The sequence below is a fragment of the Quercus robur genome, chromosome 4, assembly GCF_932294415.1.
Source record: "Quercus robur chromosome 4, dhQueRobu3.1, whole genome shotgun sequence".
NCBI classification, from domain to species: domain Eukaryota; kingdom Viridiplantae; phylum Streptophyta; class Magnoliopsida; order Fagales; family Fagaceae; genus Quercus; species Quercus robur.
Genome location: NC_065537.1, coordinates 49,203,735 through 49,213,270, shown reverse-complemented (window position 1 = coordinate 49,213,270; position 9,536 = coordinate 49,203,735). Strand labels below are relative to the sequence as shown.

The 9,536-nt window shown below is 32.2% G+C and overlaps 1 long non-coding RNA gene across 1 annotated transcript; it reads left to right on the top strand.

The window, feature by feature from the left end:
- The first annotated feature begins 3,825 nt into the window (after positions 1-3,825).
- LOC126722688 (uncharacterized) lies at positions 3,826-6,439 on the top strand. The gene is made up of 2 exons (XR_007654029.1): positions 3,826-4,178; positions 4,994-6,439. It is a non-coding gene; the product is annotated as an uncharacterized LOC126722688 (long non-coding RNA).
- The last annotated feature ends 3,097 nt before the right edge of the window (positions 6,440-9,536 follow it).

Here is a 9,536-nt window from a genome sequence, read left to right as displayed (position 1 = left end):
AGTTTCACAAATAAATCTTAAGTAGTAAGTTGTTACCGGTTGTTATTGATGGACAAAAGTGATTTTTGTGGTAGGTTCAAATTAGAGCTAGTAAAAACTACTCATCCAAGATTTGTTATAAAAATGTCGTAAAAATATTACGAACATAAAACTTTAAAAAATTTGCCCAAACAAATACAATTTAGCCCAAAAGCCCAAATCAAATGTTTAAGTATGTGTTTGGTTCCAAATTAAAAAGCTAACTTATTTTATTATTCAACATATTTTTGCTACTATTCATAGGTCCCACTATACTTTTTGGTACTATTCATGGGTTCCACTGTACTATTTCAGCTAACTTTTACTTTTATCTACAATACTTTCAGCAAATAGTTTTCAGTTTCAGCAAAATAAGCAGGTTTCAAACAAACCCTAAGTTGTTCCCAAACGAACACAAAGTGCCCGTTTTTTGTTTTTTGTGGTTATTTTTAAGAAAATGTTTTGGATCCATTCGACAAAGTAACACTTTTAGTACCCGTTTGGATACAGCTACTAGCGTCTGCGTTTTGGCATTTTGGCATTTTCTTTTTTTATTTTTTTTATTTTTTGAGAAGAGTGTTTCACGTGATTATGCACTGTTTAGTGAGCCCGTGCACTGTTCACAAGACTCATAAATACTTTATTAAAAAAAAAAAAAAAACTTTAAAACTGGGTCTACAATACTATTTACACATTTAAAAATTATTTTACTACAGTATTTTCAGATTTTAGTAAAATAAGCGGTATCCAAACACATCATTAATATCTATGCAGAGCATAATAATTGAAAGAAGGAAATTGTTTTAAGAATCCCAGTTTGCCCCTGTTGTTCAAATAATGCTAATAAGTTGTTGCTAATGTATCAATAATTGTAGTACAAACTACAAAAGACTTGTAATCAATATCACATCAAGTGACCAAACAATTATTTTATTTTATTTTTGAAAGTGAATCTATGAGGTTTTTAATACTTTTATATCAAAAATTTTAATACAAATTGAAAAAATAATAATAAAATTGTTGTTTCAAGAGGACAAACTTCGTCCACGCTTGAACCATGTATTATGGATGGATGTGCTTTGTGCCTTGTGCCAAAATAAAATCAAGTCAAGTGATAAAGTCCAATCATTTCATTATCCATCTCAAGCACCCACTGACTTTACCATTACCCATCAATTTTACAATTGAAAATATTTCTAATGCTACTGTTTCTAGTCTTGCTGACTTGCTTGCTCTCCTGTTTGCGAGGGAAAAGATTTCATCTAACTTTAAAAGGCATCTTTTTTTACTGTTTATCTCTAAATTTAAAAGTTACCCTTCAGTTTATTTTTATTACTATTTATGAGCTTTATTGCACTTTTTGATACGATTCATGGGTCTTACTGTACTATTTCAACTAACTTTTCCCTTTATCTACAATACTTTCAACAAAAAATTTTAGTTTTAGCAAAATAAACAGATCTCAAACAAACCATTGTGATTTTTAAATTGTTCTCAAATGACACACATTTTCAAATGGCTAGTCTATTAGTGTTTATTTTAGTCTTTAGCTGAATTTGTTGGATTTATGTGATATATTTTCTACATACGCATATGCACTAAATTAAGTAATTTCTATTTACTTTATTGAATATGATTAATATAAAAGTTGAATGCCTAAATTGAATACATTGAATGAACTTATAGTTTACCCTTTATTATTTTGCACCATGAATAAATTTCTTATAAAGAAATCACTTGTATTGCAAGATTAATATTCTAAGCAAAATTGTGTTGACTTTAATAATTTTCTTTGAGATCATAGGCTATGAGAAAATGTCTCATTTTTTTCATCCTAATGATCAGGTTGAAATAAGAAGAGCATATTTACAAAGAGGTTTTTGTCAACTTCTTGGCCATGATTTCCCTAAAAAAGAAATTAATGGAGCATTGTGTTGATTTAATACTAATTAGTTTAAAGAATACAAAAATTGGTTGGAATAGATCATAAAAAAAGATGATGTATTTTGTTTATATTGTAACTTATTAGGCAAGATGTTCGTAATTGGATGGGATTTTAGTAGTTTAATGATTATTTGGTTGTATACATTGAAAATGATGCAGTTAATAGAATTAATAACGAAACTATCATACATCAATTTCAAAATATGAAAACTCGTAGAATAAAATTTTAAAGATTTATGTATTTGAGTTTTTTTTTTTTTGTGATATCGATATATTCAAATTTTATTTTATTAAATTTTGTTTAATTTAAGTTTTTTAATGACCACCCTGAGAAAAATTTCTAGAGCCACCACTGCTTGATTGCTTTGAAAAATATATAGGACTCAATATTTCTTTTTTTGTTCTTCAAAGATTATAAAATTTGGATTTATTACAAAACCCCAAAACTTGAACGGAAAAGTCAAGAAATGGTGGGTGGGAAGATAGTAGTTTTTTTTTTTTAAATAATTATTTAGAGTAAAATATAGGACCCATATTGGAATAAACACTAAAACACAAAATGTGCCGTGATTTATATTCTTGCAATAAATAGCTGATGTGATTATGTGTGAAAGCTCAAAAATGTGTTAAAAATACAAGAGCTGTTTAAACCCTCAAATTAAAGTTACAACTTGATAGATTTTACACTAACTTAGTTATAAGTGTGAAATAGTGCAAATGCGAGCAGATAAATAAACAAGCTACTTTAATCCATAATCAAAACAACACAGCAGTAAAATAGAATGTAAAAGAGTAAGGAAGAGAGATGCAAACACAAGATAACACGCCGATGTGTTATCGAAGAGGAAATCGAAGAACTCGGCGAAAAATCTCTCCGCCGCCCTCCAAGCGGTAATCGATCCACTAGACAATCAGTTAAGATACATGGGTTAGCAAGAGAACCTCCAAGCCTAATCTATCCGTTGTACCTAAGCCCTCCAAGCTCCTACTCTAACAAGGCTTCTCGAAACTGTGTCTTGTCTAGCTCTCTGGATCCTGCAACAAGCTCCATGTTGCATCTGCCATCCTTGGCTTTTTCCAATGCTTCCCAGCAGCACCAAAACCTCACTTTACACTCTGAAAGTGTGTGATAAGTGTTTGGGCTATCAACCTCTCAATGGTATGGAAATGGAGAGGTAGGAGTTGAGGAAATCTACAAGCATATGTGTAGAGATATATGGGTATGATAATATCTAACTCTCAAGGTTTGACGTTAGGGTTTTCTCTCAGAAGCACCCCTCAACATTTTTGGGTAATGTGGGTGGAGCTGGAGCGGCCCCTTTATGCTATCTTAAAGCTCTCCAAAAGGAGCCCATATTCCCATAGCTATCAAGTTGAGGTTCTGGCAAAATAGAATGTTTCGCGGGTGTCTTGTGAGAAGACCTTACCCGCGAGATACTCACGAAACATAACTGTCTCCATCTGTATTGACTCTTCGCATTCCAGTCATGTGTAAGGCACATGCTTCACTTTGTGGGATGCTTAGTCAAGAGCCACCCGCGAGAACTCTTCTGGCTTCAATTGCTTGAGTCTTCACACTCTCTCTCTCTAACACACAACCCTTATAATCAAATCTCACAATAAATACTGCGTACAAAAGACTGAATATAATTACAATAAAATTTGGCACGGAATAAAAGCCAACAAATTACATATTTGTAAATCACAACTTTACAATGTGCATAGTGTAAAGCTAAAAAAACGAAAAAATTATTATGTAATCTCAGTATACAAGATCAGCAGGCTAACCTTATACTCCAAGCCAATAGAAGCATGCCAACACATAATAACTTGCTAACTTCAGTGACACATAATAACTTGTTAACGTTAGGAAATTTTTAGTTTCACTTTTAATTTTAAACAGGGGCATTCCTTCCTTCTCTCAGGCTCTCACATACGATTCCTCTCCCATGAACAACGGCTCAAGTACCATGGGCTATTCCTCTCTCACCTCCGTTAGCATCGTGGAAGTTCACTGAGGCCACCTTGCCGTGGTTGGTTCAGTTCGTTCTCTGTTGCCGTTTCGGTATTCATTCAAAACGAAACCGATCTAGCCCAAACGAAAATGAAAGCCCTTTCGGACTCTTCTCTGTATGGTCCTTATCAAGCTCTTTCCTCTTCTAATCCATTGCTCCAAGCCTCATTCACGGGTATAGCCATCTGTAAAGGCATAAACGGTGAGTGCAATTTTTTTAAAATCATCTTTTGTGGAAATTTCTTATACTGTAATTATTGATGATTTGAATCTCATATTTTTGGGATAAGTCTACTGTTTAGGGTTTTGATTGTAATGTGATTTGCATTTGCAATTGTTGCTCAATTGGGTGTTGGATTTGTAATTTTGTGAAGTAACTTGTGGCTGGTGAGTCATTATATAAAGCATGGGTCGTGGAATGTTTTTTTATTGCATATAAAGTGTTTGTTTAAATGCTTCTTAGGCCACAACTTACCAAATCCTTGTCCAACTTTCTAAGACAAAGCCAAATCCTTATTTTGCAGTGCTATAAGATTTTTTTTTTTAGTGAAGTATTTGCTATTTTGCAGTGAATCTATTATTGATTTAGTAGTTTCCATTTATTTAAAGCCTAAGTACTTGTGAGAGTATTATTGGAATTCGCAAGTAAATTTATGTAGCTTATCAGCCCTTTCAGGGATGTATTTTCTTAAGGAAATGCATCTGTTGTACTCAAATTGCACCTCCTCCCTTTGGAAAGGAGGCAATGCTTAGCTTTTGTTTCTTTATTGATTTTTTTTATAAATTTGTTATGAAGTTCTTTTATTATTTTTCTTTGGAGCAATATTTCAAGTAAATGCCTATTTCTTTTCTTTTGTTTCTTAACCACTTGGTCTTTGTTACTACGTACATGCAAGTATGTTCTACAATCAAATTTCAAATTGATGGTTCCTTGGTGAAAGTATACTTTTCAGAGAGTGTTGGTTCCAAGTGTTGGATGCTTACTTTTACTCTTATTTTTTTTTGGTTTATTACCAGAGGGGCTTTGTTGAGGCCCATGCTGATGATGGTTTACTAGAAATATTTGGCCTAAAGCAAGGGTGGCATGCATCTTTTGTTATGGTTGAACTCATCTCTGCCAAACACTGCAGTATCAAAAGATGACCTGAGAGGTATGTTGTTCCTCCAACAAGGATGATATTGCTTGCTCTAAGATTCAAGCAACGAATGGGTGAGTCCACTTTCCCTTTCTGTTGGTTAGATGAAATTTCTAGATTTTCTTCTCCCACAAAATTTTCTGCCATAGGTATTCTTAATTGTTTATTATTTAAATTTTTATTTGTGTTTGCTTATCTTTGATTTCCTTTGATACTCATGTTGATCTCTTTGATGATTATGGTTAGTATTTTATGGACTGATGTGTCTTGAATTATTTTTGTACTAGGTATTTTAGAATTCATGGCCAATTGACTTTACAACCCTGGCTTATTCCTTCTGTACTCCGATTGTTTGATAAAATTCCTCAATGAAAAGATTGTCATTTTTTAAGAATTTTGGTATAGTCCTTCATGAAACATGCTTATTACCATTAGAAAAGCTTGATTTAATTATCATAACTCATTGTTGGACAATGTTATTGACAGTGCTTAGACATATTGGAGTTCACCTGTGATGTTTATTAATAACTGTAAATTTTACTTATGCTATTTTGTATTAATCGTGTGATGACTATATATATATATATATATATATATTATATTCATACATTATTTAGTTTTGATATTCAATCATTATGCAAAAGAAGTTCAGACTTTAGAGAAGCAAAATGAGCAAAGGTGGAGAGAAAGGTTTCACAACTACAAAAATCTAGAAGGATATTTCAATGGATAGCTGAAAAATAAGTCTGATGATGCTTTCATTTGTGGAAACAATTATACTTTCTACATTGAAGCCTTGCTGCCTAGCTATCTTTTAGGAATCTTTTGTTTTTACTTTTCGGTTTTCATCTACCAAAGTGAATTTGTTTTAGATTGCTTTAGTTTGAAAGAAACTACTTTTTGTACTTACAGATTTACTCAAATTTGACTTGGAGGCCATATAAAGTTGGAGTTATGTACTAATTTTATATGCTTAGTTTCTTGTTCTCAAGGATTACTTACTTTATTCATTTTATTTATTTATTTTTCTTTAAATTAGATTGTCAACCACATAGAAAAGTTACAAAAACAAGACATGGGCAATGGCCACTATGAACTAAAGAGAGTTCATAAGGTATTTTTTATTATAGTTGAAGACAAGCAAAACATATTATTACAATTGTTCTCTACTTTGAAATTGGAATTGCAATGGTGCCCATAAAAAAATTGTTATGAGAACACTTGTTCTTGTAATGTATATGATTTTTGAGCTAAAAGAATGTCTCATTTTATTTTAGTCTCTTGTAACTTTTGGAAGCATTTGGAGGAAGTGCATATTATGGTAACACTTTTTTGATGTGGAATTGTCCAATTCTAATGTAATAACCTTCAAATTCATTTAGAAGATTTGTTGAATTCCATGATTTTTTTCCCCAATATGGTATAGAAAGTAAATGTGAGAATTGTGTTATTATGGTTAATGGTCTTGCTTCATAGTCATGACTAGGGGAATTACCTTGTAATTAACCTAATAACCAAATCCAAGAATTCTTAAAAATAAAGTCAATAATAGTCGGCAATGAAGATACAAACTCACATTACATTAAGTATTTTGAAATTACAAGAATTTACAAATTCACATTGCATATGTATTTTGAAGTTACAAGAATTTGTACTAGACATGGAGGGGAGAATTTTGGAAATAATCTAAATGCTTTATTATTCAAATCCCATCCTTAAAAACAATGTTTGTTACAAGCTAATTATCATCTGCATCACAATGACATAAAGGAACCACTCTAACTAGGTTATCCAAGTTGCTATTCATCTGCATCTTCTGCTGCAAAATATTCATGCTGCAACGTCTGCTGCAAAATATTCATGCCACAAAGATAAGCAGCACTTCACAACATTATATAACAAAGGAGGCATAAAACTCAATCCAAACAGGAACGACAAAAATAAAAGTGAAATAATGTAATTTTAATTGACATAAGGACAATAAATTCCATCAACTTATGATTTTGACTAACAACTGATTTTGATACAACAACAAATACATTGTTACTAATGCACAGAAATATAATTTACAATACAAGCCCTCAGGTAATTCGCCTGCTTTACATGAATCCCAGCTATACCTAAATGGAACACAAGGCACCAATATCACTCTCCACTAATCATAGCTGACTGAAAAGGGACTCATAATTTCCACAAATGTCGAATAAGAATTTCGAGTTTACACAAGGCTGCATGTTAGCACTTGAGCAGTCAGAACTTTACACGATAGCATAAACAATAAGAATTTTGAGTTTGATACTGCACTTGAGCAATGTGTTTGGCAGAGATGAGTTCAAACATAACAAAAAGATGCATGCTACCCTTGCTTTAGGCCAAATATTTCTAGTAAACCATCATCAGCATGGGCCTCAACAAAGCCTCTTTGGTAATAAACCAAAAAAAAATAAGAGTAAAAGTAAGCATCCAACACTTGGAACCAACACTTTTTGAAAAGTATACTTTCACCAAGGAACCATCAATTTGACATTTGATTGTAGAACATACTTGCATATACGTAGTAACAAAGACCAAGTGGTTTAGAAACAAAAGAAAAGAAACAAGCATTTACCTAAAATATAGCTCCAAAGAAAAATAATAAAAGAACTTCATAACAAATTTATATAAAAAATAAAAATAAAAATAAAAAATCAATAAAGAAACAAAAGCTAAACATTGCCTCCCTTCCAAAGGGAGGAGGTGCAATTTGAATACCACAGATGCATTTCCATAAGAAAATACTCTTGCGGAGATGAGAGAGGAACAGCCACAGCAACAAAGAACAAATTGAACCAACCACGGCAAGGTGGCCGCACAATGAACTTCCACGATGCTAACGGAGATGAGAGAGGAACAGCCCATGGTCCGTACTTAAGCCACTATTCATGGGAGAGAAAGAGAGGAATCGTATGTGAGAGTCTAAGAGAAGGAAGGAGCGCCCCTGTTTTAAATTAAAAGTGAAACTAAAAATTTCCTAACATTAACAGACGTTAACAGAGCACCCTGAGTTGGCAGTCTCGCTGAGATAAGCAAGTTATTATGTGCTGGCATGCTCTTATTGGCTGAGAGTACAATGTCAGCCTGCTGACCTTCTACTCCAGGACTACACAATAATTTCCCAAAAAAAACTTGGAAAAAATAAGACACAAAAAGTCTTTGATTCGATGCGGCCTTTTTCCATGAATACAGTCAGCTAGGGAAGCCTTTTCCCCCTGATTTTCGGTTGCCAAGGAAGCATTTTACTCTTGTTTTTCGGTTGCACTTGGTTCCTAGATGGTAAAATCTAACATCAAACTGCTAGGACCAAAACATTTGTTACAACTTGCTAGAGGTGTACGCAGTTTAGTCGATGTAGTTTTTTCTTGAATTTATCACCAAACCGATAGGAATCACTTTTTCCATAACTCAAACCAATGCACAACACCTAGGGACAATTTTCTAACCTACATCGGTGTAGTTTTTTGTGATCGGTTTAATCAGTTTAAAATATTAATTCTTTTTTTATTATTTTAAATTAGGCTTTCAAGCCCAATATCCATACATCAACCTGTTCAAGATTTAAAACAAATACAAAATTTTATTTATTTAGCAAGCTGTCAAAGTTTATGGACAAGCTCAAACTCTAGTTTTTTAGCATCAATGTCCAATTGTCCATACATTATACATAAATGGATAAAAACATGTTCATACATAAACGGGTAAAAACTTGTTCAAGTATTCATATATAAAACATTTTAAACCTGTTCATACATAGTAAATTTCATCATTTCTAAACTCAATCACAAGTTCAAATTACTCATTAGTCATTACTTAATCAATGTCACCAGATCCAACAATAGCAATCATTAGTCAATCAAGTTCAACAGGGCAACAATAACAGTCATTACTCATTACTTAAATTTTTTTTTTTTTTTTTTCACAACTAACCAACTAATGTAACATCCCAAATTCAACAATTAAATAAAATAAATATTACCAAAAAAAAAAAAAAAAAAGCAGAGTAAAACTGTAAAAGAAACATCAATATAAAAAAATTATATAGATTTCCCTGCACAACTTTCTTTTACATATAAAGATAATAACATAAAATAAAAAGGAATTCATTATATTATTCTTAATATAAATATAAAAGCTAATTATATAATAAAAATCAAAATGGTAAATAGTGAGTGATTACCTTTCAAAGAAGGATTGAAGAGAGAGAACTCTCTTATTCTCAGTCTCCCTCAAAAATCAAAATGCTGAAAAAGAAAATAGACTGTAGAGTGTAGACCGACTCACTATTCACTACTTAAAGCTCCCTTATACAAGTAACGCTGTAAACTTGAAGTGGACTTGGACTTTGAGAGAGTTAGGGTAGGGGTGAGAAAATAATGAATTTATACTAA